This window comes from Olea europaea, chromosome 10 (genome assembly GCF_002742605.1).
Source record: "Olea europaea var. sylvestris chromosome 10, O_europaea_v1, whole genome shotgun sequence".
NCBI classification, from domain to species: domain Eukaryota; kingdom Viridiplantae; phylum Streptophyta; class Magnoliopsida; order Lamiales; family Oleaceae; genus Olea; species Olea europaea.
This window is the reverse complement of record NC_036246.1, coordinates 14592849-14603784: the sequence shown is the minus strand read 5'-3', so window position 1 is coordinate 14603784 and position 10936 is coordinate 14592849. Positions and strand designations below refer to the sequence as shown.

Genomic DNA, 10936 nt, shown 5'->3' with positions numbered 1-10936 from the left:
GAAAAAACTCGGTCAAGATTCAGTTAACCACACCATCCTTATGGTCAACCCATCTCTGACCACCACACAACCCAGTCATCGACGAAGTTATCTTCAATAAGATTAGTTTTGTGATTAAGAAATTGATTTTTCAGACGGTAAAGATTCAATTTAACATCTATTTAGTTTATTGTTCATTGTTTAGATGGATATTTGAGTGTATACTAGATTTAAGTAATTTTTTTGGAGCGAAAATCGCCATTTCTCATCAAAAATGACGATTTTTCGACCAAAATAATGGAGAAGTCGACTGTTAAAAACAGTCGCCGAACTCGATTTTTAACAGTCAATTGGGCAAACCCAATTTTTTTTGGGCCGATTTTTATTTTTTCTTTTTTTTCTGTTTATGGTAATTTTATTTTTTTTTTTCAATTTTAAATAATATTCATATTCTTTATTTAATTTTTATAATTTCCTTTTGTTCAATTTTTTGTTTTATTATTATTTTTTTGTAATAGTTTTAAAATTTCTTAATTGTTTTCTTCATATTATAAATAATTTTTTTAATTTAAAATTCTTTTTAATTCTTTTCTTTATGATAAAATTTAATTTTTCAATTTTAATTAAATGATATTTATATTCTTTATTTAATTTTTATAATTTCCTCTTATTTAATTTCTTTTGTTTTTACTTTTTTTGTAATAATTTTAAATTTTCTTAAATGTTTTCTTCTTTTTATAATTTTTTTCATTTTAATTTTCTTATTATTCTTGCTTTAATTTTTATATTTTTAATTTATTTTTCCCTTTTATTTTAGTCTTTAATTTTTATTTATTTTAATTTATTATTGTGTTATTATTTTTTTAATTTTTGAACTATTTTCTATTTGTCATAATTTAATTTATTTTTCCAATTTAAAATGCTTTTTAATATTAAATCTTTAAATTTTATTATTTTTGTCATTTATTTCTTTAATTTTTATTTTTTATTTTTCTGTAATTCTCATTTTTGTTTTTTCCTTTAATTTATTAAATCATTTCTTTTTTAATTAGCATCGATGTATAATGAATATATTTCTTGAGTATAGTAATTACAATTTGGTTATCTTAAATTTCTAAAATTATGTTTTATTCCATTATTTCTTGTGGAATGTTCTAACATTTGAAATTTTGCAAGATGGAATACCATCTCGATGTTGAATTGAGACAGATGGCAAGAACATGGACTTTGAATAGTAGTTTTGACAGTTTTACTACGGTATTGGAGTTGCTCGATGATTAACATGCAGATACACAACGCCAATCCTTTCTGTGGCCCCTCTTTCCTCAACAGCCCTAGAACTCTTAGCTTCATTGATATTGGCGCCCCTTGTATCAGTAGAGAAAGTTGCAATATTCCAGACAAATCATTGACGTATTACTATGTCGACTACTTAGAGAAGTCGATGGCGATGCACTCCACTTCGACCTCGAGGGCAAGGTCGCTAATTTCTCTATATTTGAGTTTTCCATCATGACTGGACTGAAGATTATCGACAATGAAGCAGTGAGCGACAGTAGATAGGAGATGGTACTTCTATTGCAGTTCATTAGCACAATCAAGGAGTGCGACCATATGTTGGATGGATTGAAGTTGGATTGATCTATATCATTAAGAGCATGGTGAGGTGTCATTATAAAAAGACTGCAATTGACCTTTTTCCATTTGGAAGTTGTTGACGATACCGATGCCTTCAATAACTATCTATGACGGCGGAGATGCTTTTAGGACACTGGAAATATCTTCACGAGATTACATTCTAAGCTTAACAGGCCCTTGCATTACTACAATACTTATAAATTGCCTTTGGCAGTGCAAATAAATGTTTAACATAATTAAAATTAAAATATATTTATATTAAATTTATATACAATAATTGTATGTGTCGCGGTTGGGCATATGAGACTGTCCCCCTCTTGGGTACCCAATTTGCGAGGAGATGGGAGATGCGCTATCCTCATATGCATCATTGGTGAGCATCCCAAGCAGATAGTTGTCCATCTAATAGACAATTGCCAAATCTCCTCGATGACCCTCGGGTGAGCATTACACACTTGAGATTTATATTGTATTTTAAAATCTCATCACATGATCATTATTTAGTTGAAATGTCAATATGTCAACTTGAAATCCTAACTGAGTTGACGCTGTCGACGGAGGATGAAATGTTGGAGTTTTGTGCTTGAATTAGTTGTTTATCATACTGAAGACAACAAGATATTCGATTTCATCATAGACTGAGATTGTGTAGGTTAATTGAATGTAATTTGTTGATTATCATTTCATATAAGTGCTATTTTAATGAAGTTATTAGATTTTAATGTTATTATTTGTGTAGGAGTGGGGTTCAATTGATCGTTTGTCGAGGGAATCACCTTCGCAAATGGGATCTCTTTCTCACCATGCAGACACCTCCTTCGTGAATCTCCTAAACATAGTCAAAGTCGTTATTTCGATAATATGTAAATATGCCTAACTGATTTTGTCATAGAGGAGGTGGGCACTCTACAATGAGAGTTGTAAGAGAAGATAGGGATATGCTGTGACCATAGCAGAGAGGCGAGGTAGCAAATTTATGTCATGTTATTGTAGTGCTACGAGGCCATTTACTAGACCTTCATGATGAGCTCATAGCGCTATGAGGCGATAAAGTAAGTAGACGACAAGGTAATAAAGAAGGTGATGAAGAGGGTGACATAGAGGATGACGGACAAGGGAGTCACACAGGGCATGTCCCACTGTTGTGGACGGAGGAGTGTGCATTCGAATCATGAGAGGACGCCCGTCATGACAGAGTAAGTATGTTGTTGACGTACCAAAGTAATTAGTTGGCAAGAGGTCGAGATTGTCGTCATAGTAAGTCATTTATGCCTTCAATGCTGAGGTGAATAGGATAACGTTCATAGATGGGATGTACTCCAATCTCTTCCAAGATGTAGACCCTATCACCATTAGATCCAATCCACTGCTAACGAAAATGNCGTTCATAGATGGGATGTACTCCAATCTCTTCCAAGATGTAGACCCTATCACCATTAGATCCAATCCACTGCTAACGAAAATGACCACAACCACCACTATCAAATATCCAACCACGAACAACAATCTCCACTACCAACCACGAACATATTAACTATTTAAGAAATCACCACCATCACCACCAGCTTATCGTCACCGCCGCCGCACCACCATTGCCAATTGTAAACACCACCGACAAAATCACTACAAAAGCATATCCAAAATCAGAGCTGCAGGCTGTTGTTACAACAGCTACGCAGCGATGACCGTCGCAGCCCAAAGCCATGTGCAAAGCTACTTGTCGTTCCCTGCAAGCAAGCCCGGAGCAGTACCTTACCCCCAGTCCAATCCAGAGCAACAAGCTACTTCTTTGCACAGTGTCGCTATACTCAAGGCTATGTACGCAGTGTCGCTGTGAGCACAGCCAACGTAGAGCTTCATCGTGCAGTAGTGCCGCTGCGTTCTTAGGGCCATTTTTTGAGTGACGCTGCGCTAGTGGTCATGAGTCCATTGGCCGGCAGTGCTCTAGTAGTATTGTTTGATAGAGAGATTATAGAGTGGAAAGTGATATAGAGTGGGGAAGTGATTAAGGTTTGAGAAATTTGGTGAGGGTGGAAAGGGTAGGATGGGGTATATAAATTAATTTATTTATTATTATTATTATTAATTAAATATTACCCGATTTTTTATTAAATAAACTTTCCACTTGTTCTTTGAATTGTGATATTTAAAAATAGGGCCTAGTGTAATTTCCTCATTTTCAGATCTATTATCCACAATTAAGGTTGAGAGTGGGTTAGGTTGGTTTTCTGCCCAAACTCAATTAGCATGGCTGGTTTGATCTAAAATTAAACAAACACAATCCAATTATCTGTTTAAATCTAACTCACCCCAAAGCAATCAAGCTTGTGTTGACTTGGGCTGGACTAGGTTGGTCGTTTAGGCTTAGTCCCATTCAAGTCAAATATGATTACTTTTTTGGTGAATTTAGATAATTTTTTAAAGTTTAAAACCACTAAAAAATCTCTGTTGTTTTTAACCTATATAAGAAATTCTTTCTAAAAAACAATGTATAAATAAATTTAAAATTATAGAGCATTTTCTTTTTTACAATTTTTTTTTTTTTTAAATTCATTCATATCATCATCATATACTTAATTTTAGTTTATCATCAAAAAAACTTTGTATTTGTACACAGTATTCATGTGAGTCAGTCTAGGTAAAAAAAAAATGGATGTTTGTATATTTTAAGTCCTTCTCTTGTCTCCACTATTGTGTCTTTTTAGTTTCTTTTTTTTTTCATTTTAGATATTAAGCGGTTGTTTGAGCCCCATTTTTCTAAAAAAGAAAAAAAAGCATTTTGAAATAGTGTTATGATGGAGAATGTGTGATTAAAAATAAGGAGAAGTTTTGGGTTTGTGTGTAAGATTATTTTATTGAAAAAGATATCGTTTAAATAGTATCAAATCACTATTGAAAAAATGTATTTTAATTGAAAAAAATGGAGCTCAAAGCCTCAAACAAGAGCTAAATATTTTAGTTCATCAGGTTAGGTTGGATTTTAATTCATAACCAAAAGTCCAATGCAATCCAATTTCAAATTGATTTTTCAACTCGAGCCTAACCCAATTAAACTTAAAAATCAACTCCGATTGATTCGAGTTGGGCTGGTTTAGTCAATTTAACTTATTTGAGTTGATTTTTTAGCTAGTTCAATTCACAGTTAACAAAAATTCACGTGTACAACGAAAAGTTGATTTGACACATTGTCACCATTAATTTGTCCATTTGTGCTAAAAACAAACCGACTAAAGATGTCTCTGGTTCAATTTATGTACCAAACTTCTTCTGAACCTATAAAATCAAAATTCCCAAATTATAAACACAAAATTGCCCAAATTGAAATCTCCAATTGTGCTCAGATAAACCTTAATCCAGATGCAAAACTCTGTTCCCAGAAGAATTAGCATTTGTATCTGTATGTTTGGATGTAACTTTGTGGAAGTAAGGCATTACGCCCCACTCTATGTATCCAATTGTATATCAGTAAAAAAAAGTTATTCATAGTTGTTGCAGAAGCTCTCTAAAAGGACCTTCAAATCGGTGATTTTTCGAGCTCAGTTCAACGTATCTTTTTATATCAACAACCAATTCAACCGGCTCCAAACCACAACCAATATAATTCACCTCGGTTGTTATTCAATCTTAACCTCGTAGGATACGAAAAGGTGATGATTTGTGACCATAAAGACTAAGAGAAGACACCACAAAGGTAGGCTATGAAGGATCGCCAATTACACAAAGTAAACAAACGTTTTGGACACTTCTAGGGGCTGTTTTTCACACATCAACGGGGGTAGGCGGAATTCCTCTATTTTTCTCACAAAACCTCACAAATTATATAAGAAAGTAGCTGGGGTTATAGCCTTATATATACTCTAGGATTAGGCTTTAAATTGAACCTTTTAGGAGCTTAAACGGGCCAAGATTCAAGTCATCCAAAAGGGAATACAATTGAGCCGGGCGGAGCTCATGGAATTGGTTGTTGAACTTATTTCATTCATCGACCTATACCCATGAAATAGTTAACCTACGTTAATATCATAGTTTGGGATTTATTGGATATCAAAAACCTAACAAATCTCCACCTTGATGTCCAATAAATTTTCAAGCAATCAAAACACACGGTTAACACTTGCATAATCAAGGTAGCCAATAAAATTGGATCACAGACTTTACCTTGTGTTTTCAACTGAAATACATAACATACTTGTTCCATCTACTCACCGGGGCTAAGGTCAAGAACACCCAAGTAAAAGCAAAAATCCAACAGTAAACAATCAAGAGCAAATAAACATGCGATGACGATATATTATAGGATATCACACATAAATCTTTTTAGAAACACATTCACATAGAATCACAGATTAACTCCAAATTAATCAAACACGGTCAACCACATATGCAACAAATGCATAAATGACCACAAAAAGTTTTCACCACAATTATCCTATCACATTCCGTGTTGCTCATACTTTGAAAACACATATCTCCTCTCATCGCTTACTACCATCATCACTCGTGTCACTACTCGAATCACTATCGTCTTGAGCTCTACCCAAATTCATTTGCTTAAATTTCATTCTACTCATCATATGTAACTCGCCACAACTCTTATCCTCTTTTTCAGCCTCAATCTTCATTTCCTTACTTCTAAGCAAATCTATGACAATCTCGGGTGTTAAGGTGTCCCTACCATACTTAATTGTATTCTTAACCTCTCTATATAAATAAGGCATGGAATTAAGCAAGATAATAACATTGTATATTTTATATACCTTTTCATCACAATTAACAATGTCAGACATCCAGATTGTCGTCATGATCCTTTCAAGGATCCATTTTAAAGCTGAAAAATCATTCAAACAAGTAAAGTTTATTAGCAGTAGATTTAAGCAAATATATGTCCTCCAACTTTTCCCAAAATTTTTTGGTAGAATTGAGTTTTCCAACTTTTCTTAAAACGGTGTCAAATGGGTGAAAATAATTGAAGTGTATGCAAGTTCATCATACTCTTCTTTTTGTGATTCTGTTAAATTTGCAAGTTTTCGTTTATGGCTTTTGAAATTTTTTGTTGGACCAAAATACCCTTCATCTTTTGTTACCAAATTGAAAAATCTCATTTTCCTTTAAAACTACTAACTTCAAAATGTGAAGACATTTTTGGAAAAATGGAACAACTAAATGCACAGATAGGTCACACAAAGTAATCTTACGACCGCAATATACACCGTTCTAGATTTTCAGGATTTTGTAAGATTTACGATTTTAGATCAATGGAATTTTTGAACGGGTCAAGTCTAGGTATTCTAACAAAATAATCAATGCAACACTTATGTTAACAAAAAATTCAAATTCTCACGCAATGCAGTCTCATGCAGTGACTATATGACAATTACAGTATAAAATCAATTACTAACTTGCAATCAACTTCAACACTTCAAATTAGGGCAGATAATTCCTAAATTTTCTTGCACAAGTAATGTTACCACTTCACGGTAACCACAAACCTAATGTCACCATAGATGATGACGCGCTAATGCTGAAATTTAAATTGAGATAAGCCAATATACAGGAGCGGACCAATCTGAGTCCATAAATTATGAGACACGCGAATTTATCACTTTAAGACCACCACTCTTCATCCTAAAGTCTCTGGAAACAACAGCAACCAACAAATCACGATCGAGTTCTGAACGTCCCAAGAACAACTCTGTCCAGATTTTATTGCACACCCTGAAACAGAAACCTTTCAACATAAAAAAATGTCAGAAATATCGTTAGGAACAAACTGCCTGAAGAGACCGCCTCGAGATTCATGTACACGGCCCTTACGCATCGGGAAGGTTCTCTATGCGTGAGCCACACGCGCTATCACACACGTCGACGGTCTGTCTCACGTGTCGGATGTTCGGCACCACCATCACCTGCACATCACAACAGTGGTCTCCGTTTCCCAAAACTCCTTTTGGATTTGTCAGAAAACATGAAAACAAGTTCGAATTCTGAGCAATTTTCTAGACAGTTTCTTCAATCTGTGTCTGCTTTGTTCCAGCCAATTTCCTGGACTTTTTTGCAATATTTCACGAGCCAAAATCACCACCTTGAAACTCTGATACCAAATGTTGAGGAAGCTATCTAAAAGGATCTTCAAATGGGTGATTTCTCAGACTCAATCCAACGTACCTTTCTCTACCAACAACCAATCCAACAAACTCCAAACCACAACTAATATAATTTACCTTAGTTACTATTCAATCTTACCCACGTAGGACAAGAAAAGGTGATGATTTGTGGTCACAAAAACTAGGAAAAGACACCACAAAGGTAGGCTATGAAGGAATCACCAATTCCACAAAGTAAACAAGCGTTTTGGACACTTCTAAGGGCTATTTTCACACACCAGAGGGGGCAGTCGGGATTCCTCTATTTTTCTCTCAAAACCACACAAATCATACAAGAAAGTGGCTAGGATTATAGCCTTATATATACTCTAGGGTTAAACTTTAAGTTGGACCTTTAAGGGGTTTAAACAAGCCAAGATTCAAGCCATCCAAGAGGGAATACAATTGGGTCGGGTGGAATTCATGGACTTTGTTGTTGGACTTAATTCATTTATCGGCCTATGCCTATGAAATAATTAACCCACGTTAATATTATAGCTTGATATTTATTGGGTATCAAAAACCCAACAATAGTATAGTAGTGGCACCAAGTATAGGGGTCTCATTTACTACCACAATAAACATAAATGGTTATACAATGTTAAAAGTCATCTCAAAAGAAAAATATAAACTTGCCAAAATTACTAAACTACGTCTAAGATTATTAGCACAACAATTCCAATTCGAATCATTCGAAGCCCGCTAACACCCAACTCAAATATTTCATCAAAGATAGGAAGTCAAAAGGAAGAAAACACTGTCATAGTTAATAAATTGAAGAGCCAGGCTAACATCAGCCTTTGGAAGACAAGAAGGTAAGGTAGGAGAGGAGAGGATGGTTCTACAACTCCTAGCTTGGTGATGTAAATGGGGGATGTTACGTAAAAGCATATGTAATATAAAAGTAATTACAAAAACACACAAATTTATGTGGAAACTCTAGACGAGAAAAAATTATGGACAAAGAATGAGAAATTCACTGTATCAAAGATAAGTACAACGGAGGAGTTTTGGACGGCTACACTAATCCCTCTACTCCCACTACCGACCCCACATAATTCTCATAATTTTGATCAAGGCCAGCTCCGAGAATTTTAAGACCCTCGGCAACTCATCATTATGAGGCCTTTAGACGTAATTTTGATCCAAGAACTTTTTAATAAATTCAAGATTTTGAGGGATTAAAGTAAAAATAAGTTTCGAGGTCAATAATGTATTTGTACCAAATGTGTATTCATTGGAGCATCAAAATTATCCTATCAATATTGGACTCATTCTGAAACTCGTAATAAATGACACACTATGGACTCGAAAAAAAATTAATTTGGATAAAGCAACTTCAAGTTATAACTCATCAAAATAACTATTTGATGTGTAATATTAGTTTTTAAACTAAATCAAATTACCCTAACAATATTGGGCTTGTTTGGCAGCTCAAAATTAATCATATATATTAAACTCGAGAAATATTGATTTGAATAAGATTGTATTAAGTTAGAATCAACAAAAAACATTGTAGTTAAAGTAACTATATATCTATCTTTTAAATTTAATTGGGCTTCCAGAGTGAATTGTTTTTCATTTTTGAAGCTCCCATATGATTTGAGGCCCTAGGCCATTGGGCACTGATTTTGGTTTCACTACATGCGTCGCGCCACGAAATTTTGGGGCCGGATCAAACTGAATTCGATTTACCGTATTCTAACAGAGGAGGATGCTCCAATGGGGATGGTTCTTTGCTGTAAATGGGGGATGTTGCTATGAAAAATTTGGGCAAACCAAGCCAAAATGGAACTGCCTGTATTTATAAAAGAATACAAAGGAATGTACACCAAACAAAAATATGATGCAACTGCCAATCTAAAGAGTGCAAAATATCAATACAAAATAAGCAATCATTCCAAGAAAGCAATAGATTACATCCCAATTCATTGTTGCCATATCTACTAGGCCTTGGGAGATGTAATTGGCAAAAGGGAGATCAAAGCCTTGCTTCTCCATTATAAAGAGCAAGAAAAGTGAAAAAGGGTCCGTCCTTCATCCTATAGAGAATTGGAATCTAGCTAGGAATGTTAATGCTTGCAGAGTTTTTCAATTTTTTTGTTTCCCGGCTCTTGCATGAGCCAACGAGTGACTCGCACGTGAAAAATCTAGCTCTATTTGTCCCACTTTACATCCTAAATCTAGCTAACAATTAGGGTTATAAGTATCATCCCCTCAACTTACCATAGTAGATCACCTTTTGGCCATGGTTATAAAATCATGATTTTATGATTCGATCTTTCCTCCATATAAATGGGTGAAGGAATTATGAATTGTTTGGAAGCAATGACGGTATTCACCTATTCAGTATAGTAATTATTAATATTGAAAATGAAAAAAAAAATCCGGTATGCTATACTATTTAATATTATCTACCACATTTGCTTTTGGATGGTTCCAACATTAAGTATTGACTTCTTTTAACAAATAGTCGCATATATTATCGCAACGGTCAAATAGATGAAAATCATTTACTCACTTCAGATTGCCGATTAAGGAGCTAAAAAGTTTGATAGGATGAAGAGAAAAGAGTTAAAAGACCTATACAAACTTGTAGGTTACAAATTTACTCAATATTACTCACTATTCAGGTTTAGCTTTTAAGTCTAATAAATAGCTTTTAAGTAATTTTTTATCACTATAAGTGTGATCTTATAATTAGGCTTATTAAATTATTTATTGGCCCCCTTGTGCTGTCAAAAGTTACCCAGAAACAGCGAGGCCTTAGTTTTAATGAAGGAGCAAAATGGCAAATAAATAAAGGGAAATTCTCACCCACAGCATCCGAATATAATTACTTGTTTCAATTGAGTCCCCATGCATTTTTCTATCCTATTTGAATTAAATGGTAAAAGTAATAAAAAACGCCGTTGCCGGGGATCGAACCCGGGTCACCCGCGTGACAGGCGGGTATACTCACCACTATACTACAACGACTATGTTATTCGTTCAGAAGGTTTTAAATATATATTTTATTTAGAAGACGAAAGGTAAGCAATTTGAAATTACATAAAGAAAAATAGACAAGAATATCATCTAGGTCTGATTTTACCCATGTTTGATTCTAGGGCATTTTATTTTTTTTTTTCCTAATTTGTCTATAACCACATATTTCATCAAATTCACAACTTTTC

The 10936-nt window shown here is 34.2% G+C and overlaps 1 non-coding gene across 1 annotated transcript; it reads right to left on the bottom strand.

Moving 5' to 3' along the window:
- Nucleotides 1-10667: 10667 nt before the first annotated feature.
- On the bottom strand, nucleotides 10668-10739 carry TRNAD-GUC. Its single transcript has one exon. It is a non-coding gene; the product is annotated as a tRNA-Asp (tRNA).
- Between the last annotated feature and the right edge of the window lie 197 nt (nucleotides 10740-10936).